Here is a 27,356-nt window from a genome sequence, read left to right as displayed (position 1 = left end):
AAGAAAACAAATCCATTTATAAATTTAGTAGGTTAAGCATCTACCTTCCACTCAGGTCATGATCCTGGGGTCCTGGAATCAAGCCCCAGTCTGCCTCCCTGCTCAGCGGGGAGCCTGCTTCTCCCTCTCTCTGCCCCACCCCCGCTCCTGCTTTCTCTTGCTCTCTCTCAAATATATAAATTCTTTAAAAAGAAAACAAACAGTAAGACATTTATGAATTAACCAATGATGTAAAAGACTTTTAACACTGAAAACTATAAAACACTGCTGAAAGAAATTAAGACACAAATAAATAGAAAGACATCCTGTGTTTATGGATTAGAAGTCTTAATATTAAGATGTTAACACTACCCAAAGCAGTCTACAGATTCAATGCAACCCCTATAAAAAACCCAGTGATGTTTCTTGCCGAAACAGAAAATCCATCCTAAAATTCATATAGAATCTTCAGAGACCCTGAATGGCCAAAACAATCTTGAAAAAGAACAAAGTTAGAGGACTTATATTTCCTGATTTCAAAATTTAGTACAAAGCTGTAATAATCAAAACATTGTGGTACTGGCATAAAGACATACAAACTTATTCCACTGGACTAGAACAGAGAGCCCAAAAATAAACTCTTACATATAAAGTAAAATGATTTTTGACAACTGCCAAGACCATTCAATGGGGAATGGTGCTGGGAAAACTGGATGTCCACTTGCAAAAGAATAAAGTTGGACCTTTACCTAACACCATTTACAAAAATTAAAAATGGATCAAAGACCTAAATGCTAAGACCTAAAAATATAAAACTCTTAGAGGAAAATAGGACAAATGCTTCACAACATTGGATTTGGCAAGGAGTCCAATGACACCAAAGGTATAAGCAACAAAGAAAAAAATAGATAAACTGGACTTCACTATAATCTAAAACTTTTGCACAAAAGACACTATCAACAGGATGAAAAGGCAACCTACAAAAGAGGAGAAAACACTTGCAAATCATTCATCTAAAGGATTAATATCCAGAATATACAGAGAACTCCTAAAACTCAACAACAATAAAAACTTAATTCAAAAATGGATAGTGTTTGAACAGACATTTCTCCAAAGAATGGCCAGTAAGTACATGAAAAGACACTCAATACCACTAATCATTAGGGAAATCCAAATCAAAACCACAATAAAATACCAACTCATACCCATCAGGATGGCTACTATCAAAAAAAACCAAGATAATAACAAATGTTGTCAAAGATGTGGAGAAATTATAATGCTTGGGCACCGATGGTGAGAATGTAAAAGGATATAGCTGCTGTGGGAAACAGTATGGTGGTTCCTCAAAAATGTAAAAATAGAATTACCATATGATCCAGTAATTCCACGTCCTGCTATATACCCAAAAGAATTCAAAGTAGGGTCTAGAAGAGGTGTTTGTACACACAAGTTCATAGCAGCCTTATTCATAATAGCTAAAATGTGGAAGTTACCCAAGTGTCCATCAATGGATGAATGGATAAGCAAAACGTGGTATATACATACAATGGAATAGTATTAGGAAGGAAAATAAAAGGAAGTAAATTCTGACACATGCTATAACATGGACAGACCTTGAGGACGTTATGCTGAGTGAAATAAGCCAGCCACAAAAAGATGATTCCACTTATATGAGCTACCGAGAGTAGTCAAAATCAGAGACCAAAAGTACAGCAATAGTTACACCAAGGGCTCAGGGGAGGAGGGGATGCAGAGTTATTGTTTAATGAGGTAGAGTTTCAATTTTGCAAGACAAAGAGTTCTAGAGATGGATGGTGGTGATGAATGCACAGTGATATGAAGGTACTGAGTACCACTGAACCATAGACTTATGATGGGGACGCCTACATGGCTCAGTTGGTTAAGCGTGTGACTCTTGGTTTCAGCTCAGGTCATGATCTCTGGGTCCTGAAATCAAGCCCTACATCAGGCTCCACACTCAGTGGGGAGTCTGTTTCCCCTCTCCATCTCCTTTTGCCCCTCCCTGTCTCCTTTTGCCCCTCCCCCGACTCACCTATTATCCCTAAAATAAATAAATACATCTTTTTAAAAAATGGTTATGATAGGGGATGCCTGGGTGGCTCAGTCAGTTGGGTGTCTGCCTTCAGCTCGGGTCATGGTCCTGAGGTCTTGGGATCAAGTCCTGAGTCAGGCTCCTTGCTCAACGGGGAGCCTGTTTCTACCTCTGCCTGCCGTTCCCCCTGCTCGTGCTGTCTCTCTCTCTGACAAATAAATAAAATCTTTAAAGAAATCCTTAAAAAAATGGTTATGATGGTAAATTTTACTGTTACATGCATTGTACCACAATTAAAAAAAGGGAGGGGCGGGTGATGCCACTTTCCCGGGTTACTTGCTCTCAGGGAAGCCAGCTGCCAATTTGTGAGGAGACTCCAGCAGCCCTATAAAAAGGTGTATGTGGCAAGGAACCGGGGTGCTTGAGTGGCTCAGGTCATGATCCCAGAGTCCTGGGATCGAGCCCCACATGGGTCTCCCTACTCAGCAGGGAGTCTGCTTCTTCCTCTCTCTCTGCCCCTCACTCATGCTCTCGCATGCTCTCTCTCTCAAATAAATAAAATCTTTAAAAAAACAAAACAAAACAAAGAGACATAACAACAAATGTGTAAACCTTGATTGAATCCTAGATCTGAAGGCAAAACCATAAAAGACTTTTGGGGGCAACTGGGAAAATCTGAGTATGAGTATTAGTTGATATTATGGAATTAAGGATAATTTTCTTTGAAGTAATAACACACTCATGGTTAGGAAAAAATCCTTTTTCTTGGGAGAAGTAATGCGAAAGTGTTTAGGGGTGAAATATCATGATGGCTGCAACTTACTTCCTTATGATTCAGCAAAATCAAAAGTATCTAGAGAGAGAGAGAAAGTAAATGTGAAAAGATGTTATTAACTGGTCAATCTAGGCCAAGTGCTTACAAGTATTCACGATACTATTCTTCTGACTTTTCTGTAGCTTAGATTTTTTTCAAAATAGCTGGAGAAGAAGAGGAAGAGGAAGAAGAATATAAAGAGTACCCCATCACAGTGAGATACCATGACATTCCTATTAGAATGGCTACAACAAGAAAATACTGACAATAACAAGCACTGACAAGGATGCAAACATCCTTATATTGCTGGCTGGAACACAAAATGGTAAAGTCAATATGGAAAATATTTTGCCTACTTTGCCTAATTTCAACACATTTACCATACAACCCAACAATCCCATTTCTAGGTATTTACCTTAGAGCAGAGTTCTTAACCGGAGGCTATTTTGTACAATGGGATTTTTTTCTTTTTTTTAACAACTGGCTTGGAGGTGCAGGTGGCTGCTGTTACCTAATGGATAGAAGCAAGGGATGCTCCTAAACATCCTACAATCTAGCCCTCCACAACAGAGAATTAATTACCCAGCCCAACATGTCATAGTACCAAGATTAAGAAACCCTACCTAGGGGTGCCTGGGTGGCTCAGTCAGTTAAAGTGGCTGCCTTCGGCTCAGGTCGTGATCCCAGGGCCCTGGGATCAAGCCCCGCGTCCGGCTCCCTGAACAGCAGAGAGCCTGCTTCTCCCTCTCCCTGCCGCTCTGCCTACTTGTGCCCTCCCTCCCTCTGTCAAATAAATAAATAAAATCTTAAAAAAAAAAAAAAAGTTACATATGTATTATTCTGCTTACAGTGACAATCTCCAAAAGACAAAACAACAGAGACAGATAACATCTATTGCTGTTAAGAGTAGAGGGTGGGTAGAACTACAAAGTGCAGTACAAGGGAGGTTTTTGGCGTGAGGGAATTATTCTATATCCTGATTATGGTGTTACAAAAATCTGTACATGAGTTAAAATTCATACAACTGTACACCAAAAATAAGCCAATTTTACTGTATTTTTTTTTTAAAGTAGCATTAAAAACATTTTAAAAGCAGATATTTTTAAAAAAGATTTTTATGGGGCGCCTGGGTGGCTCAGTCGTTAAGCGTCTGCCTTCGGCTCAGGTCATGATCCCAGGGTCCTGGGATCGAGCCCCGCATTGGGCTCCCTGCTCGGCGGGAAGCCTGCTTCTCCCTCTCCCACTCCCCCTGCTTGTGTTCCCTCTCTCACTGTGTCTCTGTCAAATAAGTAAATAAAATCTTTAAAAAAAAAAAAAAAGATTTAAGAGAGCATGGGTGCATGCATGCGGGGGGGGGGGGGGGGGGAGGAGCAGAGGGAAAGAGAATCTCCAGCACACACCCAGCTAAGCACGGAGCCTGAGGTGGGGCTTGATCCCACTACCCTGAGATCATGACCCGAGCCAAAATCGAGTTGGACGCTTAAGCAACTGAGCCACCCAGGTACCCCCCAAAAAACACATTTTTTTTAAAAAGCTACATACCCTATGTGCTATGCTGAATAGTGTCTCTCCAAAATTTACGTCCACCTGCAACCTCAGAATGTGACCTTATTTGTCTTATAGGATCTTTGTAGATGTAATCCTTATGATGAGGTCATACTAGATTAGAGTGGGCCCTAATTCAATGACTTGTGTCCTTATAAGAAGAAAATTTGGACATACAGACATGCACAGAGTAAAGATGATGTGACAACACATAGGGAGAATGCCACACAAAGACAGAGGCAGAGATTGGAAAGAAGCATATACAAAGCCAAGGACTGCGAGGATGGCCAGCAACCATCAGAAGCTGCAAGAGAGGCATGGCACAGATTCTCCTTCTGAGAAGTTCCAGCCCTACTGATATCTTAGTTTGGTCTTTTAGACTCCAATACTGTGACAGAATAAGGTTCAGCTGTTTTAAACTAACCAGTATGTGGTAACTTGTTACAGCAGTTCTAGGAACTGATATATCCTATGATTCTATTTATATGACATTCTGTAAAAGGCAAAACTACTGGGACAGAAAACACATCCATACTTCTTAGAAGTTAGAGCTGGGGAGAAATGTATGACCACAAAGGAACACAACTGTTTGTCAAAATTCAAAGACCTGTACACTAGAAAAGGATGAATTTTACTATGTGCAAGTTACATCTCAATAAACCTAACTCCAGGGGCACCTGAGTGGCTCAGACAGTTAAGCGTGTGACTTCAGCTCAGGTGATGATCTCAGGGTCCTGGGATTGAATCCCACATCAGGCTCCTTGCTCAGCGGGAGCCTGCTTCTCCCTCTGGCTGCCACTCCCCCTACTTGTGCTCTCTCTAACAAATAAATATAATCTTTAAAAAAAATAAAAATAAAATTTAAAAAATAACGGACTTTTTTACATGATTTTTAAAAAAACCTTCACCATCAAGTACAGTAGAGTCTCTATCTTCACCTGGTAAACCACTGTGACTTGAACCGCTCAAGATATCAGTTTGAATCTAAGATCTAGTACAATATTAAAATAATCTATTACCTATTAGTCTGTCAGTTACAAAGAAACTTAAAATAGGGTCAATTCTTAACACTTTCGTATCGTTTATTTTGAGTAATATTTACTATCACACTAGAAAAATGTGACAATGTCTAATGTAGAAAGGAGGTGCTAAAACACTGCCAGAGGTAAAAACTAACCTTAACATCTTCCTGAAAGGCAACAGAAATAAAAATGTGGAAAGAGAAAGACACATTTCACAAGATTATTTCAGTAATATCTTGTCCCATAAGCAACAAACAGCAAATTACATTTCTAGCCTTATTTTAAAACATGTATCTTATTTATAGAAAAATTATTAGTCAGGTATTATGAAATTTGCTTGGTTTATTTTCAGAAATAACATATCTAACATAATCCGTTATTTTTAGAGGCCACAACTATTCTGACCTAGAAAACTTTTCAATAATTTAATATGGGCCTATTATTCTTAAAAGAAGCCATCAAGGGGCGCCTGGGTGGCTCAGTCGTTAAGCGTCTGCCTTCGGCTCAGGTCATGATCCCAGGGTCCTGGGATCGAGCCCCGCATCGGGCTGTCTGCTCAGCGGGAAGCCTGCTTCTCCCTCTCCCACTCCCCCTGCTTGTGTTCCCTCTCTCGCTGTGTCTCTCTCTGTCAAATAAATAAATAAAATCTTTAAAAAAAAAAAAAAAGAAGCCATCAAAAAAGACATTTCAGAAAATACACTAGGGGCAACTCAGTGGCTCAGTCAGTTAAGCATTTGACTCTTGATTTCAGCTCAGGTCATGATCTCAGGGTTGTAAGACCGACCCTCCCCATCGAGCCCTGCATAGTCGGGCTCTGCACTAGGTGTGGCGCCTGCTTAAGATTCTCTCTCTCCCTCTACCTCTGCCCTTCCCCCCCACCTCTCTCTCAAAAAAACAAAAACAAACAAACCCCAAAAAACCACACACTAAACTGGTAAGGAGAAAAACTGCTTGTCGAAGCACAAGTACATAGCTCAAAGAGCAAAGTACACCGTGGTATTCAGAGAACTAAAACCTAAATAAGTCAAACTCTCAAACAGCCTTACTACAATACGGAAGTGGGGCACCTGGGTGGTTCAGTCAGCAGAGTGTCTGACTCTTGATTTCAGCTCAGGTCATGATCTGAGGGTTGTGAGATCGAGCCAAGTTGGGCTCCACACTCAGTGGAGTGTCTGCTTGAGATCCTCTCCTTCTCCTTTTGCCCCCCCCCCAAATAAATACATCTTTAAAAAAATAAAATAAAATACAGAAGCATACATAGTAACTGTAAATACTGAGCAGTCTCCTTTGGACAGGGCCACTTAGCCATGTTCTCAAACCACCACTTAAGTGAAATAGCTGTGTCTAAAAGAATCGGTTTTTAAAAGTCTGTATTCATTCACCAGCCACTACTGTGAAGAATGGAGCCTCAATCCAGATGGAAGTAGAACCATGGAGGTGATAATGGTTCTTGTGTATGCAACCAGTAGTTACACTACCCAGCTGGGTTGAAAACTAGATCCTGCTCTCTCTAGTCATAGTAGCAGAGACTAACTAGAAGGAACAATGTTTAGATCCCATTCTCTACTAATGATGGCAAGGGAACTGAACTTGATGTAGGAGTTGAAGGTATTATCAGAGGGGATAAGAGTTCTTTGGGTTGTAGAAGGCAAATGCTCATTTCCATAACATTCTCAATAAACTAAGAGGAAATGGAATTCAAACCCACTGACGATGGGGAAAAACTGCCTTTTTTTTAAATTTTATTTTATTATGTTAGTCACCATACATTACATCATTAGCTTTTTTTTTTAAAGATTTTATTTATTTATTTGACAGAGAGAGAGACAGCGAGAGAGGGAACACAAGCAGGGGGAGTGGGAGAGGGAGAAGCAGGCCTCCCACAGAGCAGGGAGCCCGATGCGGGGCTCGATCCCAGGACCCCGGGACCATGACCTGAGCCGAAGGCAGACGCTTAACGAATGAGCCACCCAGGCGCCCCACGTCATTAGTTTTTGATGCAGTGTTCCATGATTCATTGTTTGCGTATAACACCCAGTGCTCCATTCAATACATGCCCTCCTTAATACCCATCACTGGGCTAACCCATTCCCCCCCACCCCCTCCCCTCTAAAACTCTAATTTTGTTTCTCAGAGTCCATAGTCTTTCATGGTTCGTCTCCCCCTCAGATTCCACCCCCTTCATTTTTCCCTTCCTACTATCTTTTTTTTTTTTTTTAACATATAATGTATTATTTGTTTCAGAGGTACAGGTCTGTGATTCATCAGTCTTACACAATTCACAGCGCTCACCATGGCACATACCCTCCCCAATGTCCATCACCCAGCCACCCCATCCCTCCCACCCCCCACCACTCCAGCAACCCTCAGTTTGTTTCCTGAGATTAAGAATTCCTCATATCAGTGAGATCATATGATGCTTGTCTTTCTCTGATTGACTTATTTCGCTTAGCATAATACCCTCTAGTTCCACCCACATCATCGCAAATGGCAAGATTTCGGTTTTGTGGGTTTTTTGATGGCTGCATAATATTCCATTGTAGATATATACACCACATCTTCTTTATCCACTTGATGGACATATTGGCTCTTTCCATAGTTTGGCTATTGTGGACATCGCTGCTATAAACACTGGGGTACAAGTACCCCTTCGGATCACTACATCTGTATCTTTGGGGGTAAATACCCAGTAGTACAACTGCTGGGTCGTAGGGTGGCTCTATTTTCAACTTTCTGAGGAACCTCCATACTGTTTTCCAGAGTGGCTGCACCAGCTTGCATTCCCACCAACAGCGTAGGAGGGTTCCCCTTTCTCCACATCCTCGCCAACATCTGTCATTTCCTGACTTGTTAATTTTAGCCATTCTGACTGGTGCGAGGTGGTACCTCACTGAGGTTTTGATTTGTATTTCCCTGATGCCGAGTGATGTTGAGCGCTTTTTCATGTGTCTGTTGGCCATTTGGATGTCTTCTTTGGAGAAATGTCTGTTCATGTCTTCTGCCCATTTCTTGACTGGATTATTTGTTCTTTGGGTGTTGAGTTTGATAAGTTCTTTATAGATTTTGGATACCAGCCCTTTATCTGATAATGTCATTTGCAAATACCTTCTCCCATTCTGTCGGTTGTCTTTTGGTTTTGTTGACTGTTTCCTTTGCTGTGCAAAAGCTTTTTATCTTGACGAAGTCCCAATAGTTCATTTTTGCCCTTGCTTCCCTTGCCTTTGGCGATGTTTTTAGGAAGAAGCTGCTGTGGCTAAGGTCGAAGAGGTTGTTGCCTGTGTTCTCCTCTAGGGTTTTGATGGATTCCTGTCTCACATTTAGGTCTTTCATCCATTTTGAGTCTATTTTTGTGTGTGGTGTAAGGAAATGGTCCAGTTTCATTCTTCTGCATGTGGCTGTCCAATTTTCCCAACACCATTTGTTAAAGAGACTGTTGAAAAACTGCTTTCTTATTTACTAGAAAAAGTTACCTTAACAGAGAGGTAGAGCGTAGACCATTCTCTCTCGTTCTCAAAAGTGACACCTTGGCTCTGAACATCATGTAAATGATCTCAGATCATTGAAAGCTCCTTTCCCATTTTCCAACCAAATGTATGTGTGTGGATCTAAAGCATATGCATAAAAAGACAATTATCTTATTCAAAGAGAAAAACAGAAAGATGTAACTTTCAAGGTTCAAGAGTATGACAAAAGAATTTAAGAAAATTGGCACTAGAATCAAACGTTCAGTATTCATTTGCTGGTTTGAACTCTGTACCCACTACTTCAGAAGACAACTTTCTCCCTGTTCTCCCAAACAGCTGACAAACATTTTAATATTAACTACTATGACAAGCTGCTTCCTGGTTTTGACTATTTACTGCTAGAGTTTAAATGATTTGATATGCCACAATAAATATAACTACCACTGTGCTACAATAAATATTGCTTTCTTTTGCAAACAATGCTTGTACGAAATTATACAACCTAATTACATATAAAGTTGAATTTCCTGGCTCCCAAGAAACTCGTGTCTGACCATCTCTTAATACCCATGGATTGTCCTCAAAATACAAAATCCTGATAGCCACCATCCCCATCCTTCCAACAAACCTTTCTCAGATCACTTCCAAACATAATTTAAGAACTATCAAGTAAATTACATGTCAATACTAATGAGTTACTAACATGTATGTACACTTTATAAATAAATCTATATTTTTATTAAAAGGAGCCAAAAACCATTGTTATTCAAATTGTATCAAAAACCCAGAAAAAAATCACGGAGAATCATTTACATCCAAGAGCCCTAAATAATTGTGGGGGGGGGAGGGAAGGAGAGACAAATTACCACTTACCCATTAGGAAACAAATAGGATTATGAAAGCAGAGTCAATTCTATATTCTAATATGGGTCTGTAGATTTTCACCTTAGTATTCTATCCCAAGACTACCTCCTCTACTTTGAATCCAAAAAGGCACTGAATAAAAATACTATTGCAAAGAAGTCAAAATACACACACATCTTATTTGTTCTTACAGGTAAACAAACTGAAATCCAGGAAAGTTAAATGGATTGCCCAGTTAGGCAAAGATTTCTCACATATGGCAAAAGTACAACCCATAAAAGAAAAAACTGAGAAATTAAGCCTCATCAAAATTAGGAACTCTACTTTTCAAAAGACATTATTAAGAAAATGAAAAGACAACCAAAGGCTAGGAGAATATATTTGTAAAATGCGTATCTAATAGAAGACTTATATCCAGAATTTACAAAGAATTCTTAAAACTCAGTAACCCCCCAATCAAAATGGATTGTCCAAGGTCAGAACAAAAGATGTGGCCAAAAACAGAGATCTCTAGCCTTGTTCAACATTAATTTCACAATTTAAAACCATGGTTCCTTAAAGGAAACAAGAAAGACAACAGGAAAATTCAAAGAAACAGGAGGGGAGGGAGGTGGAGGGATGGAGTGACTGGGTGACAGACATTAAGGAGGGCATATGATGTAATGAGCACTGGGTATTAATAAGACTGATGAATCACTGACCTCTACCTCTGAAACCAATAATACATTATATGTTAATTAACTGAATTTAAATTTTAAAAAATGAAAAAAAAAACAAATTATACTTATGTCATTGTTATACTTGAATTTATTCAGGTTGGTCCTTTTCAAAATTATTAACATCTATATTGAGTCTAGGATCACTCCTAATCCCCTCTTGTCTAAAACAGAAACAAAAATCCCTAATAAAGAGCAGCCTCAAAATAAGAAATTCCAAATCATTACACAATAAAAAGTTAAGTAAGAAGTGAATCACTGAGAGGCACCTGGCTGGCTCAGTTGGTAGAGCATGAGACTCTTAATCTCAGGGTTCTGAGTTCAAGCCCCATAATGAGTATAGAGAGTACTTAAAAAAAAAAAAAAAAAATGAATTACTGAAATGATTAAAACAGATTTTCTTCCTTTGAAATCACAAAAAGTAAAATCCTTCTTTGGATACCTCAAGCTGACTTATATTTTCTTAGATAAACAGTAATAATAGCAAGCTTCTCAGAGAAGAATCAAATTTCTTTCAAGAAGATCCTATATTTTCCTTCTCTAAAATGAAATCAAATGACACATGGACTTCTTTCCCTAAAAGCATAATCTTTCATAAATGTCTACCCAACCAGGGGCGCCTGGGTGGCTCAGCTGGTTAACATGATCTCAGGGTCCTGGGATAGAGCCCCGCGTCAGGCTCCCAGCTCAGCAGGAACCCTGCTTGGGGATTCTCTCCCTCCCTCTCTCTCTCTGCCTCTCCCCCGTGCTTGCTTGATCTCTCCCTCTCAAATAAATAAATCTTAAAAAACGGAGGAAAAAAAAAAAAAAAAAAAGGTTTACCCCACCAAGTAAATGGTTAAAAGAGAATAGGGAACTCCAAAACTAGAGAAAAATGTAATGAAGGTCTTGCCCCAACCAACCTCTACCTTTCCACAAAGCCCTACTTTTAACCTTTAATCAAACATTTACTAAGGGACTATACATTGGAGAGAATGGTTCTAGCTGCTCTGTCAACAATAGGAAAGGAGGAGAATAGCAGTAGACTAAGAAACAGAAAAGATATGGGCAGAAGCCTACAAAATTATTAGGATACCAAATACGAAACAACCCTAATTTAAAAAATGGGAAAAGGACTTGAGCAGACATTTCTCAAAAAATATACTAACAGCCAATAGGTACATGAAAAGATATTCAGTATCATTAATCATTAGAGAAATGCAAATAAAAACTATAATGAAATACCGATTTACTCGTTTGGATGATTTTAAAAAAAAAAAACAGCAAATAACAAATGGTATGAGTGTGGAAAACTGTAATTCTTGTGCACTACTGGTGGGAACGTAAAACGGTATAGCTGCTGTTGAACAGTATGGTGGTTCCTCAAAAAATTAAACACAGCATTACCACCTGATCCAGAAATTCCATTTCTGGGAATATACCTAAAAATACTAAAAGAAGAGACTCAAACAGTTATTTGTGCACCCACATTCACAGCATCATTATTCACAAAAGCCAAAAGGTGAAAGTAAGCTAATTGTCCATCAACAGAAGAATGAATAAACAAAATGTGTTCTTCACATTAAAATGGGGTATTAGTCAGCCTTAAAAAGGAATGAAATCGGGGCGCCTGGGTGGCTCAGTCCTTAAGCGTCTGCCTTCGGCTCGGGTCATGATCCCAGGGTCCTGGGATCGAGCCCCACATCGGGCTCCCTGCTCAGCGGGGGCCCTGCTTCTCCCTCTCCCGCTCCCCCGACTGTGCTCTCCTGCTCTCTCTCTGTCAAATAAATAAAATCTTAAAAACAAACAGATAAACAGAACAGATAAGTCAATCATTTTCATTGTCCCTTAGAGATGAAAACATCAATTGATACAGTAAAATCAACTAACTGGGCTAAATGAACATAAGCACTCCATCTCCATTCCCTCTTGAAACACCAGCAAAATAAAATAAAGTCAAAATCCTCAAGGACAAAGACAAAGGGCAAGGAGATGACAGCAGATGTCAGCAACATTCTAGACAATGAAAAGCAGTAGTAACTAGGTTCTGCACATTTCAGTATATATAGAGAATATAGTTTTTAATTAAGACCTGTAGTTAAATATCTTTCCTCCCAAAAATTCAAGAACAGAAAAAGATAATCTGCGATTTCCTTTTCACTACCGACTTCTCACAGAAACAAATGCAGCTAATCCCTCTCTCATGTTCCTTACCTTCCCACTTCCAAAGCAAATCTATAATTAAATGAACCACCTGAAAATCCCTTTCAATATTCAGAACAAATGAATTCCAAAAACTAGGTTAGACCATGCTTTAAAAAAAAAAAAAAATCCCTTCTCCATTAAACAGGTTTAGATTTAGCTCAAATCTATTTGACCCTATTGCTGCATCTCTCTGACAGCAGCAACTTTTTGTACTTTTCAGAGGCTCAGTTCAGTACTTTTATTCATCATTGAGGGAAATACTGCTGCATCTCAACTATTCTTAATACTCAGGCTACACCTAACATACTACTCAGCTTACTTACCAAAAAAACTACTTACAATAACTACATTTGGCATTTTAGCCAAGAATAAGAAATAACTTCCCCGTGTATGTCAAAATTTTCATGAGACAGTATAAACAGGACAAAAGGCCTGGTGAAAATAAAATCCTAAAAATCACTTTCTCAAGTTACACAGAATAAACACATTCCACCTTTCTACAACGTTTATCAGTTTCTTTAAACATTCTAAATCATGAATTATTGTGTCAAGTTTCTGCAGCAAAATTCTACATCTTTTCCATGAGCAAACTGCCAGTATTTTCAAACTTTGGTAAATACAAAAATCCATGTATAAAGTCTAATGAAACTTATCAGAGGTTAACTGAGATTACCAAAAATCCAAAACTAGAAATGTGATAAGCAGCTGAAAATTTCTTATTTTTTCTATTCTATTTGTGCAACCTGGGAAATCATAACACTATGTATGTGATCCATCATTAAGGAGGGTGCTGGGGTGGAGAAAGTGATAAAGATCCACAACACAAAAAAGGAGGGATAATAGTATTATTCTCACATACCCAAGTTCTTACAAAAGAGTGAATAGGGGAAAAGCTTTCAAAATTGGCTATCTTTATCTACTGCAGGGTCCCACTGTCACAAGGTGACCCATATATATGCTTTTGTCTCTTATGCAAGCTTTTGTCCCTTCCTTTCCATTCCCACTACCACCTACCTCCCTAGCCTGTTCTCCCTGCCTCCAGACCCTACCAGCCCTAGTAAATACTGCAGACCTCAGTATTACCTAATAAATCGCCACAAAACATCATTTTATCCTGTCAGCCAATAGGACTTAAGGTTATCCCAAAACAAGAAGGCTGGTCTCTTAACTTTTCCAAACTTTCTCCTATTACCAGGCCCATATAAACCCTCTTCAGACTAATCTAAACTCCAACTAATCTATTCGCTGTACTACCACCATCTCAAGTCCATTCCTGCCTCCATACCTTTGCCCATTCTAAATCCATCTTAAATAACTTCCCTCCTCCTCTCTGCCTTAATAATTATTCTGCATACCTCTCATTCAGCCCTAGACTGAGGTATTGCCTGAACTGTTTTAAATCTTTATGTGGGTAAGGACTTTCTTCCCGGAAGGCAGGGAGCATGGGCTTTGATGCAAAAAGTCAAGCTCCAGAGCAGAGGTTGCAAAGCGGCAACCCACAAGACAAATCCTGCCCGCAGTGGTGATTTGCTTGGCCCACAGTGTTTATATTACGATTTTCAAAAGTTGCCAACATTTAAAAATAAAGACTTCTCACAAAATCTGGATTCCCAGCTTCTGTTTAGAAAAAAGTTAAGATGTTCAGTCCACACTTGGTTCTATACTCCCCACTAGATCAAGAGTGAGCCAACACTGAATTAGGTATTTTTTAATGGTTAAAACGGTCAATTAAAAAAGTAAGCCAAAGCCGCTTAACAGCTACCCTATTAGAGGAACACGAATTCCCTAGTTCACTTAAGTATCAATTTGATCTTTACTATTTAAAATGTTCCGTTTAAATTTACAATGCTCACCCTAGATAAGTTTACTTAATGAATTAAAGAATTGAGACAAAAATTTTAAGACAAGGTTGGTGGTAATAATGATAATAAAACAATTATAGCAATGAACACCTCATACTTATTGTGAGCCAACTATTGTTCAAGCAAAAATACATTATCTTATTTAATCCACACAACAACCCTATGGATATATGCAATTTCTAGTCCCAATTTACAGATGAGGAACTTGACCAAGGTCATACTCCCAGTACACGGTAGAGCCAAAATTCAAAACCAGACAATCTAACTCTAGTACATACCGTTAATCCCTACAGTATGATTCCTTTAGACTAGCATCCTCTCCTCTGTGACCAACTGAACTGATTCCCTGGAACAAAGAATCAAGGCTAAATTTTAGATACCCCTCTTTCTCTGAATGAATAAGAAGCAAACCAAAGTTCACCTAAACATGCCATCCAGATGGCATCTGGATTTTTTCCTTACCCTAAAAGAAAAATTTCTGTCATTGACAGAGAAAACATTACAGATCCAATAAAATAATACAGATTTTCTCAGAAAGGAGGTATGTTATTAAACATTTCTGGAGTGAGGCAAGCTCAATATGCAATGAATTCTTAGTTTAAAACTATGAAGTGATGATACAATACAAAACTTCTTTCCTGGGACAGAAGGGTAAATCTATTAGGGTAAGCAGTTTCCAGACATGAAAAAAAACCCTGCAAGTTTCTTGAGGGCAGGGACTTTCTTTTTCATCCTGAGTCCCTGCAATACCTAGCATAGAGCAGCACTTAGCACATATTCAATTATGTTAAAAGAACCAAGAAATCTAAAGTTACTACCTTAAATTGCAATGCAATGCAATCCTTATTACAGCACTTATCACCTTGCTTTTTACAATAATTACTGGTGAGCAAGTTTGTTTTCCTGACAAAAACACAAAATCCTTGAGGCAGGGGTTTTATATTAAGTACCCATTGGGACCTAGCACAACAGGAGCTCAATAAGTGCTTGCTGAATATTACAAACATTTCTATACTTGGGTTTTCTACAAGTCTCTCTTTCTGCCAATGTTTAAAGTAGAACTTAAAATATAATGGCTTCTCATTTATAAGGTAATGGATACTATGAAGTTCTACTATAAGATATTTCTAAGACCAATCTTATATTGTGGTATCAACAAAGCCCTGAAAAATTAGTGAGACAGAACATAAAGCACAAAATATAATCAAAGAGTGAGAAAACGGAGAGATCATCTGATACCTTAACGGACAAGTGAGGAAATGGAGGCCCAGAGAGATTTAAGTGAATTGCCCAAGATTACAGAACTAAGTAACAAGAAATACCAAGGCTAGAACCCAGGTCTCCTGAATTTTGCCTTAGTTTTCTTTCCACAAAGAACTACTCTGAGTTCAGGACGTAGGGGATACTTTTAGAACTATTTTAAAGATACTTGGTATGGGGGCAACTGGGTGGCTCAGTTGGTGAAGCATCTGCCTTCGGCTCAGGTGATGATCCCAGTGTCCTGGGATCATCAAGCCCCACACTGGGCTCCCTGCTCAGTGGGGAGCCTGCTTCTCCCTCTCCCTCTGCCACTCCCCCTGCTTGTGCTCTCTTCCTCTCTGTCAAATAAATAAAATCTTTAAAAAAAAAAAAAAAAAGATACTTGGTATGAAGAATGATCTTTCCCAGCACATAACTTTTTGTGAGGTATTATGTCACCATTAAAGAAATGAAAGCTGTTTTGTTCCTTTACTGCAGATAACACCATCTCCTTTTCCCCTTCTCTTTTTGCTCTATGTATTCTTCATTTTCATTTATTTCCTTTCATTATTTTTTGAGAAATTCTTCTTACCATGTCTTATTTATCTACTTTCCCTCTTAGCCACTTCCTTTCCTACTATCTCTCACAAAGCGACCCCATCTCCTTCCTTTCTCTCCATAATTATAAAAAAACAGTAAGCACACATTTGATTATAGCAATGGCCTGGGACACCATAACAAGTAAATCATAGTCTTGGTTTCTAAGCATTTATAAGATAATTAGTTAACAAAAATATAAACTAAACACAAAGGGTCACATAGAGGTATGAATAATAAATACTGATGTTTACAGTGAGGACAGGAATCTAAGTATGGAATCTAGAACATTTATGTGAAGGTAGTAATGACAATGACAACGAAGAATTGCAAGGTTAGAATTAGTGAAAGGGACCACTCTCTATCCTATTCAGCTTTCTCACCTACCAATTCAATAGTTCTACGTCATTCACTCCTTACTCTTACTGCTTGAGTTTTTTCATGCTCTACTTTTTTTCTTACCCAGTAGAGTCTTCCTTTTCTCTCTCCCGATCTTTTAAAGTCAATCTGTCCTGTCCTCGTGTATTCCTTCTCAGTATTACTGCCAATATCTCCCACCTTATAGACCTAGATAGTGTCTTAAGTTGTGAATTCATTGTTTTCTAAAGCTTTAGCATGTATTATTTTATTTGATCTTCACAACAATGTCAGGAAGGCAGGTAGGAATCAATACATGTATTTTACAGATATATAAACTGAGACCAGGCAAGATTAAATAACTTGCCAAAAGTCACAGTTTGTCAGTGGCAAAATCAAATCAGACCTTTTCTTTCCAAATTCTCTTTCTCCACTGCATGTTGCCTTCTTTTCACTTCTTACACTTTTTAACCATAATGCACATATCTGGACAAGTATACAGAGAAAAACATTTATAAAACAGCACAAATGGGAAAAATGTGTGTATGTCCAGGAAAAACAAAAACAGAAAAGTCAGAAGACCCAAAGTAAGAGCAAAGTGTGGCTCACAGGCTAATCCTGATAGAGGAGACTCTGAGTTTCAAATCCAAGTGGAAAATGCCTATTTCAACCAACTGATGTAGTCAGCAACAACATCCTCTTTCCCCATACCTCCCCACAGCAGTTATATGAGTAGAGCTCACCCTCTGCACCATTCCTGTCCCCCAATCTCTTTCACAGGCCTGCCACCATACCTGAAGTTCTCACCGTTCAAGTCACTTCTTTGGGTTAAGGCGTTGTCTCCAGAAGGCCACTGTTAAATGCATGTTACCTGAGAGGGAAAGGAGGGTCCATTAACACATTATTCCTATGGTTAAACACATCAGATTAGCATTGACCTTGGGAATCTGACAGCACAATGTCTTTTTAAGTTTCATGGGATTAAGGGTGCCTGGCTGGCTCAGTTGGTAGAGCATATAACTCTTGATCTTGGGGTCATGAGTTCAAGAACCACGTTGGACACAGAAATTACTTTTTAAAAAATAATAAAAAATAAAAGTTCCATGCGATAATTTGGGGGGGGGATAGATAATTTTTGATGGGGCAGGCAGGGTAAGAAGGTGAGTCAGGGGAAAAATGACTCCTACAGCGTATGGGGTGATGCCCACCTGAGTATGATGGCTACATGGCAAAATGAAGATGGCTATAAAACACACACTCTACCTACGGGGGTCACTGTAAGAATGGTCCCTGCAACTTGGGAGGCTCCTAAGGATAGGAAAAGAAAAAGCACTTCAAGGATCAGAGTATAGTCAGTTCTGAAAAGAAAAAAAGCTGAGGTGGCAGCAGTTTTCCAAGGACAGTGCACTGCTAGACTGAAGGAGAACAGCTCTTGGTTAATGGCTACTAGTTGTGAGGCTATTTCCAACCCAATATTTTTAGCTGAAAGCCGACCTACCAACCAGATAATGCTGCAATTCAATTCTGCATACTCCCCCACCCGCTAATTTATGTTAACTCAAAACCAGTATCATGTACAGCCACAAAAATCAACATGCCTTTACTAAGAGCTTATTATGAGCCTAGAATTCGGCAAGGTGCTGTAAATACAGGAAAAAATAACTTTATACACTTTTGCCTTAACTCATATAAAGAAAACCAATCCCCAAAACCCAAAATTGAGAGAGGGGTAAGGAACAAGAAGTGAGGGGTGAGGGGGGGAAAAAAAACACACAAGCAGGTGACTATTTCCTATAACAACAAATTTCTTAAGCCAGAATAAATAAAATTCACTTCTAGGCCAAAGTTCCTTGTTAAACTCTTGCCTAAACAGTTAAGAGGCACAAGCTAGAAATATCTTTTTTCTTTTGGTCTAATACCAAAAGCTCTTGAGCAGCACACATTCATCTTGACACACTGGAGAATAACAAACTAAACTCAGTTCTAATTCTAGCTCTAATTCTTAACTAGTTCTAGGTAAATTATTGAACTTGCTTAGGATTTTTTTTTTTTATAAACAAACAGAAAATTAATAGTTTGGAACAGTCTAAGGATGGCATATACCTGGCACATATATCACCTACTAGATAACTATGTCCACAGGAAGCATCACTAATCAATCATAACTCCCTTTCCCAGAGAACACATATGACCAAAATCCTTCTCAATACAGTGCTCTGGCAGCTACTTCAAAGCACTCTGCTGGTCCATAAACTAAAATATATTTGCCACTGTGGACTAGATAATCTCTGCAATCTCTTCCAACTCTAAAATTCTAATACCAAGTTTCTGAGTATGAAAGAAAAACACTTCGAACAAGCTTAGAGCAACAGTGTTGATAGTCATAAATTGCAGTCTAATCTCCAAGTTCTCCTCCAAACTGCAGCCAATCTGATTCTAATTTTTCAAAAGTGCTAATTAACAATATACTCTGATACCATCAATATATATAACCTGGCAAATTATTCAGATTTGCTAGTGGGTTCTTTTTACAGAATAAGAGCCTTTTTACCCAGTCTGGTCCTAAAAATTCTCATCCAAAAATATGGCAACAATATTGCACTAGTAAACTAAATCCAATCGCTGCAGCCTCTCTCCAACATCAAGCCTTTTCACCTCTCACCTAGACCTCGGCAATAGCCACTCTTCCACCCTTTCACTCTCATCACTAGAGCCACTTTTCTACAACATACATGTAACTCATATCACTTCCCTGTTCAAAATCTTAATCTACTGCTAACATAAAACTCAAGTCTTTTAGCATTGTAACTTTTCATATAGTTACCTCCTTTTACCTTTCTGACCTCACGTCCCACAGTGCTCTCCTTCCCCATCCCACTCCCTGCTCCATGAACCCTTTTTCTCCCACAATCTTCTGCATTTACACAAAGCATTAAGGGGTTTTCTCTGTCTGCCCTGTCCTTCCCTTTCCCCATCCTCATCACACTCCTACCCGTCATATAAGACCCAACTTAGGACCAGGGGTAGGTCCTGCCACCTTCTATGGCCAACCCCCAGACAGAACTGGTCACTTTTGTCTCAAAGTTTTTTGAGCATTCCTCAGTAGTTTCACAGTATTGTTTGCCTCATTGGTTCCCAAGACCAAGAGAGCTGCCTGAGGCATGTTTTAAAAATAAATTCTTCAGGGCCAAAGCAGACCTACTAAATCAATCTCAGAAAAGGAGACCCTGGAATTTCTACCTTTAAAAAGCTCCCCTAATTATTCTAATGGGCAATTTGGGGAACTATTGGTTTGTCTATCTCTTCCCATAGGTGAACAGATGTGTTTTTTTAAAAAGAATTTAGAAATGATTCCCTCTAGAATACTGTGAAAAAGTATTCTACACTCGTTTTTTATTTCATATCCTTTTTGACTTGATTCTTACACTGAACGTGAAAGAATTCCTTCTTTCACAACCAAAAAACTTACTTTCTCTGTTGGTAACTGTACCTCCAGTAAATCTATGAATACATAGTGCAGACTCTCAGCATTATCTGCCATGAGAATTTTATTTCAGCTGAGAAATCCTTAGCCGATTTTGAGGGTGGAAATACACTGCCTTTACACTACTTCCTTAAAATCTAGTTATATTAGGAGTAGATGCGGGAGACCCCAACTAGGTGCAATGGTAAGTGGCTGGCTCCAGTGCCTCCATAATTTCCAAAGAAAAAAACCCCACTTTTCCTTCCCCAAAAGTATACTGACGCTGTAGAATTATGGCAGAAAATGTAACAAGAGGAAGAGGCGAATGTAAGCAAAAAACCAAGTTAAGTTGTGACTGGGGAATCGTGAATTGCGGGTAGTTTGCACGTTCACCTGGTTACATCTCTAACTTTAGGCCTAACGTCTACCTTGAGTGCAGAGACCCGGCGTTTCTCTTTAAGCCGTGGCCTGGGACTATGTCTGAAAACTTGAGTTCCCCACTTAGTTCCCGCTAAGTCATATCCTCATCACGTTTCGACCCTTAGAATACGTTCATGGCTACTTTTTTCTTTTCTCGGCTAAAGAAAGGGGCACTCAAGGGGGAGGGCAGTGACAGCTCCACGTCTGCAAAACTCTGCGCCGGGAGGTGCCGGCGAGGCCGCGGCAGCGGGCGCGGGCGCGGAAAAGGGCGCCCGGGCGGGACCACCACGATGGGGGACAATGGAGGGAGGAGGGGAGTGGAAGAAAGAGGAGGCAGCCGCTGTGCTGGGCCCGCCTCGCGACTGGGAGCTCCAAAAAGTCTCGGGAAGGCCAGCCGAGTGGCAGGTGGGCCCGGCCGCCGCCCCTCACAGGGCCACGTCGGCCGCTCCGGCCGCTGCCGCCGGGCCCCGCGCGTAGGCCGGGCCGCGGGAGAGTGGCCCCCGGGCGGGGCTGAGGGGCGCGGGGCCGGACCCTGCAGGCCCCCGCCACAGCCCAGCCCTCTCACACCTTGGCGCCCGCGAGGCGAGGGGCTCCACCATACCCGGCCATACAGTGGTTGCTCGGCGCCTCCGGCCAACCCAACCCTCGGCCACTAGCCCGAGCTCCCCGCGCCCCCCACGGGCACCGGCTGTGAGGGAAAAGAGAGCAGTTGCGGCTCTGGGGTCCTCCGCCCGCGCGCCGCACTCCTTCACCCCTGGTTCTCCTCGGACACTCTCATGCAGGCTCGCCCCTCTACCCAGAACTGCCCCCAGTCCGCCCGCGAATGTTTACCGGGACTCGGGGCGGCGGCGACTCTTCAGTCCCTCGACTAAGATGGCAGCCGGTCCCGAGCCCCGACCACAGCAACTAGAGCGAGTTGGCGGCCAACGCGCAGGCGCCTCTAGCTCTGGAAGTATTTGACCACAAGCCCCAGAAGGCTTTGCGCGCCAGCCGGGAGAGTTGGCCGGAGCTGGGGAGCGCTTCTAAACAGTTCACTCGCCCTTAGATGGGAGGGCTCTGGGATTGCTCCCAGCCACTCTAGGCTTTTTGTTTGTTGTTTTTAAAGCACCCACCCCCACCCCCGAACCTCTGAAGACTGTAGCTGTGGTTCCCAAACGCTAATGTGCATCAGAATCACCTGAGGGCTTGTTGAAATTTAGGGGCCCCACCCCCAGAGTTTCTCTTTCAGCAGGTCTGGGATGGGATCTAATAATTTGCATTTCTAACTCTGGTGTGCTCCTGGTGGGGGATCACACTTTCAGAACCACTGGATTATAGTTTATTCCTTAAGAAAGTACACTCGGGAGTTAAATTGATTGGGTTCAAATCCACCTTTTAACAGGGTGCGCTCAAGGATGATGAAATAGCCAACATGTAAGTGGTGCCAATGTGGCAGGTGTTCGAAGAACTGATCAATAAGCTTCTTTAATCCTCACAACAGATCTATGAGGAAAGTACCTCCATTATCCTCACTTTACAGATGCATAAACCAAGTCACAAGCTGGATACAAACCCAGGCAATCTGGCTTCAGAGTCCATCCTCTTAACTTCTTCATGGGTTGTTTGTGAGAATTAATAGGCTGTGCAAGTAGACTCAGAGGCCCAGCTAAGTGCCTAGTAATTAGTGACCTTCACTATTATTGTTTAGCCTGTTTCCTCCTTGTGAACTTATTTTACCAACTGGAACGTCACTTGCGTTTTTCAAAGTACATTCAAATCTCTATGTCAATGTTTCCTGCAATATGACTTAGGAGAGCTTGTTAAAGGTCCAGACTCAGGGACCCTACCCCATTCAGAATCTCCAAGGCAGTGGTTCTAAAACTTTAGTGCCCATCAGAGTCTCCTGAAGGATTTGTTCAACCATAGATTGCGGGTCCCCACCCCCAGAATTTCCGATTCAGTAGGTCTGGAGTGGGGCCTGAGAATTTGCATTTTTAACCGCAGACCACACTTGGAGAATCATTGCTATAGGGCAGTGTTTTTCAACCTTTTAAAAAAATTATCAGCTCTCTAAGGAACATTTTTAGACATTTTTCTCTAATTATTCCCCCCATAAAATTTTAATATCACAAATATACTATATATCTATTAATGTACCATATGTATATACGTGCTTTTACATAAGCAAGGAAAAAAATTTTCCTCTCTACCCACAACCAATTTTTGTCCTATTAAGAATGTATGCCCTGGGGAATGTGGGTTTTTTAAGTAGTTCCCTAGGTGATTCTTGACAACACACAAGTTTGAGAAACGCAGTGTCCCTTTAAGGTTTGAGATATTTCTATGACCATTATACAGAGAAGGAAATGAGTCTCAAGGAAATTAGATGACTGATTCAAGATCACTTAGTAGGAAACCAGGGATCCAATCAAAGTCCGCTGGGTCCAGATTCTGTCTTCATCTACAATTTTTTTTTTAAGATTTATTTATTGGAGAGAGGAAGGGTGGGCAGAGGGAGAGAGAGAGAGTATCTCAAGCAGACTCCCTGCTGAGTGGGGAGCCCCAGTCAGGGCTCGATTTCACGACCCTGAGATCATGCCCTGAGCTGAAACAACAGTGGGTCACTTAACAGACTGAGCCACCCAGGTGCTCCATGTCTTCATCTGTAATTTTTTAAAACATATAATGTTAGGCAAAACTAATCTATGGTGTTTGAAGTCAGGATAGTGATTATCCTTTGAGGAGAAGTAGTACCAGGAAGGAGCACAAAGGGGCTTCTCCAGGCTGGTAATAATGTTCTGTGTCTCCGTCTGGGTGCTGGTACATAAGCATCCTCACTTTGTGAAAGTTCATTGAGCTGTATACTTATGATTTGTGTCTTTTTCTGTATTTATATTATATGTCAATAAAAGTTTACTTAAAACAGGGGCGCCTGGGTGGCTCAGTCGTTAAGTCTGCCTTTGGCTCAGGTCATGATCCCAGGGTCCTGGGATCGAACCCCGCATCAGGCTCCCTGCTCCGCGGGAAGCCTGCTTCTCCCTCTCCCACTCCCCCTGCTTGTGTTCCCTCTCTCGCTGTGTCTCTCTCTGTCAAATAAATAAATAAAATCTTAAAAAAAAAGTTTACTTAAAACAAATATGCTTTAAATATATAATTTTTTTTCAAAAAAATGCACCTCTTTCTACTATACACCAAAATTCTCAAACTTCAGAGTGCATCAGAATCACCTGGATGGCTTATTAAAACCAGATTGCCAGGTATTAGCCTCAGAATTTCTGAGTCAGAAGGTTCTGTTTTCAGGCCCAAGAATTTAAATTTCTTTTTTTTTAATATTTCATTTATTTATTTGAGAGAGAGGGTGAGAGTATGAGCAGGGGGCAGGTAGAGGTAGAGGGAGAAGCAGACTCCTGCTGAGCAGAGAGCCAGATGTGGGACTCGATCCCAGGACCCTGGGATCATGACCTGAGCTAAAGGCAGATGCTTAACCAACTGAACCACGCAGGTGCTCAAGAATTTACATTTCTAACAAGTTCCCAGGTGATATTGATACCCGGGGATCACATTTTGAGAACCACAGGACTATGCTATCCTAACTTGCTAATGCCAACAGGGTGGATTAGCTCTGATCTGGGAGGCAGTACCTAGCAGAAGTTAATAATTTAGGTTTCTTCAGAAACATATGGATCAAGGATCTAGTCCTGACTGTCAACAATTTACTTTAGGGATCTTAGGCAAGTCCCTTAACCTCCGTGTCCAAATCTCTAAATGGACATAATAGATTCTACCTCGTAGGATATTGTGAAGATTCTGGGAAATCTATGGTAGGTAGTTGGTGGTTCTCCAAGGAGAAGCTAAATTGGTGAGAGCAGAGAATCCCGGTGTGGCCACTTCCTCATCTCCCATGCCGTGGCTCTGGCTCCCAGGTTCCCTGATTCAGAAGTCAGTCTAGACCTGGTAAGAATGCAGACCCTGTGATTGATAAAGCCTTGAACCACCTACACCCTCCTTCTGCCTTGGACACCCAGGTCAGCCTGGGACAGGACCCAGCCCTGCTCTGGAGGCCCCAACCAGCAAGGGAAGGAGCTTTCCAGGCCTCTGGGGAGAGAAGGAGGGAAGGAAGCAGGGATGCAGAGCTGGAAGGAGTGGGAAGAGAAACCCCAGCAGCCCACATGCCGCCTGTCACTGGCTTTCCCTGCAGAACACTTGGTCATTTCTGCTGTCCCTCTCTTCCCTGAAGCCACTCGGCATTCAACTGCCAGAGGCAGGGGAAGACTTGAAAAGTGGCAGAGCTTCGCATTGATGAAGAGCAGACACAGGATGGAGCTTCTAGGAGCCCAAGATCTGGATCCAAAGATCTGGATCCACTTAAGACCTCATGGCTTTCTCATTTGCCCTCTTTAAGACTTTTTCCTCGGGCGCCTGGGTGGCTCAGTTGGTTAAGCGACTGCCTTCGGCTCAGGTCATGATCCTGGAGTCCCTGGATCGAGTCCCGCATCGGGCTCCCTGCTCAGCAGGGAGTCTGCTTCTCCCTCTGACCCTCCCCCCTCTCATGTACTCATTCTCTCTCTCTCTCAAATAAATAAATAAAATCTTTAAAAAAAAAAAAAAAAGACTTTTTCCTCATCTGCAAAATGATGTACACAAGTTCTGTCCCTAGTTGCCTTAGTCACTTGCCAGGCTTAGAAAATAAAAATATAGGATGCTCGATTGAATTTGAATTTCATGTAAACAATGAATAACTTTTTAGCATTAATATGTGACAAATTTGATGTAACATAGTTATGCTAAAATTACTTTGTCTATCTAAAAAAATTTTTTTTAAAGATTTTATTTATTTATTTGACAGAAAGACACAGTGAGAGAGGAACACAAGCAGGGGGAGTGGAAGAGGGAGAAGCTGGCTTCCCGCCGAGCAGAGAGCCCGATGCGGGGCTCGATCCCAGGACGCTGGGATCATGACCTGAGCCGAAGGCAGGCGCTTAACGACTGAGCCACCCAGGCGTCCCTGTCTATCTAAAATTTAAATTTAACTGGACATCTGCATTTTATCTGGCAACCCTATTCCCAGGGTTTTATACACTTTCTCCATTAAGAGTAATAAACTTAAATTCCTCTAAGAGGGATGGCCTGAGTAGCTCAGTCTTTAAGTGTCTGCCTTCAGTTCAGGTCATGATCCCAGGGTCCTGGGATGGAGTCCCGCATCAGGCTCCTTGCTCAGCAGAGAGCCTGCTTCTCCCTCTGCCCACCACTCTTCCTGCTTGTGCTCACGCAAGCGCTCTCTCTGTCAAATAAATAAATAAATAAAATCTTTTTAAAAATATTTAAAAATAAATAAATAAATAAATTCCTCTAAGGGCCAGTAAAAAGAAAAATAACAGTTAATGTTTACTGTCTACATTGTAGTTACAATGTAGAGTCTCAGGTGCTTTACATGCACTAGCTCATTGAATACTCCTGGCAACTAGGTGGGGTGCTGGGTTTCCAAATCTACAAAATGGAAACAGTAATAGATACTATCTTGTGGGTCATTATGAGGATTAAATGAGTATGTAAAACACTTGGAACAGTGCTAAACAGGCACATGGCAAGCATTCAATAAGCAATAGCTGTCAGTTTTCCCATTATGCAGATTGAGAAAACTGAATCTCAAAGAGACAAAGTAACCAGCACATAGTCACATATCTAGCAAGTAGCAGAGCCAGGATTTGCAGCCAGACATACAACACCGGCAACTGTGTGTTCCATCAACAGGAAAATTGATAAACTGTGTTATAGTCACTCATAGAGTGGAATACTACTAGGGAATAGCAAAAGTACTAATACGCAAAAAATAGATAAGCCTCAGACATCATGCTAAAAGAAAGACACCTTAGGGGCGCCTGGGTGGCTCAGTCGTTAGGCGTCTGCCTTCGGCTCAGGTCATGATCCCAGGGTCCTGGGATCGAGCCCCGCATCGGGCTCCCTGCTCCGCAGGAAGCCTGCTTCTCCCTCTCCCACTCCCCCTGCTTGTGTTCCTCTCTCACTGTGTCTCTCTCTGTCAAATAAATAAAATCTTTAAAAAAAAAAAAAAAAAAAGAAAGACACCTTATACAAAAGAGTATACCCTCTATAATTCTATTTGTATAATGTTCTAGAACAGGTAAAACCTAATCAATGGCGAAAAAAATCACAATGGTAGTGGCCTTTGGCAGGAGGGAATTTTCTGCTGTTGAAATGTTCTCTCAGTACCTTGTGAGGGGTGTGGATTACACAGTTGCATCCATTTGTCAAAACTCCGCAAATGGTATACTTGAAATCTACGCATATCACTGTATGTAAATTGAACCTAAAAATAAAAACAAATATCGAGGTCTAATGATAGGGGTGCTGAAGTGTCTAGAGGGATAGTGAACTCTGCAGCTTCTTTGAATTGCATCAAATAAGATGGATGGGGGCGCCTGGGTGGCTCAGTTGGTTAAGCGACTGCCTTCGGCTCAGGTCATGATCCTGGAGTCCCGGGATCGAGTCCCGCATCGGGCTCCCTGCTCAGCAGGGAGTCTGCTTCTCCCTCTGACCCTCCCCCCTCTCATGTGCTCTCTCTCTCAAATAAGATGGATGGATGGAGAGCTAGATAAATGAATAAATACATGACAAAGCAAATATAGCAAACAGCAACTGTAGAATCGAGATGGTGGATAGATGGATGTTCACTGTACAATTGTTTCAACTGTTCTATGTTTGAAAATTTTCATAATAAAATGTTCGGAGGGGAGGGGAAAATCCTGCACAAACAAAATGCAGTCCACCTTCAGGGCTGGA

General features: G+C 41.0%; 1 protein-coding gene across 7 annotated transcripts in view; it reads right to left on the bottom strand.

Moving 5' to 3' along the window:
- ITCH (itchy E3 ubiquitin protein ligase) overlaps positions 1–21,531 on the bottom strand; it is a 121,690-nt gene extending 100,159 nt beyond the window's left edge. For 3 of the 7 annotated variants that reach the window (XM_078057108.1, XM_078057103.1, XM_078057109.1), the window contains exons 1-2: positions 21,411–21,531; positions 17,491–17,567 (exon numbers count right to left, since the gene is read on the bottom strand). The gene's annotated coding sequence lies outside the window, so the exon portion shown is untranslated. Of the gene's footprint in view, positions 1–8,883; positions 9,019–17,439; positions 17,568–21,410 lie in introns of all 7 variants that reach the window. The other 4 variants (XM_078057106.1, XM_078057107.1, XM_078057105.1 and 1 more) reach the window with 4 other exon arrangements.
- Between the last annotated feature and the right edge of the window lie 5,825 nt (positions 21,532–27,356).

This window comes from Halichoerus grypus, chromosome 10, assembly GCF_964656455.1.
Source record: "Halichoerus grypus chromosome 10, mHalGry1.hap1.1, whole genome shotgun sequence".
NCBI lineage: Eukaryota > Metazoa > Chordata > Mammalia > Carnivora > Phocidae > Halichoerus > Halichoerus grypus.
The sequence above is the reverse complement of the archived record's forward strand: the minus strand, read 5'-3'. Positions and strand labels throughout refer to the sequence as shown.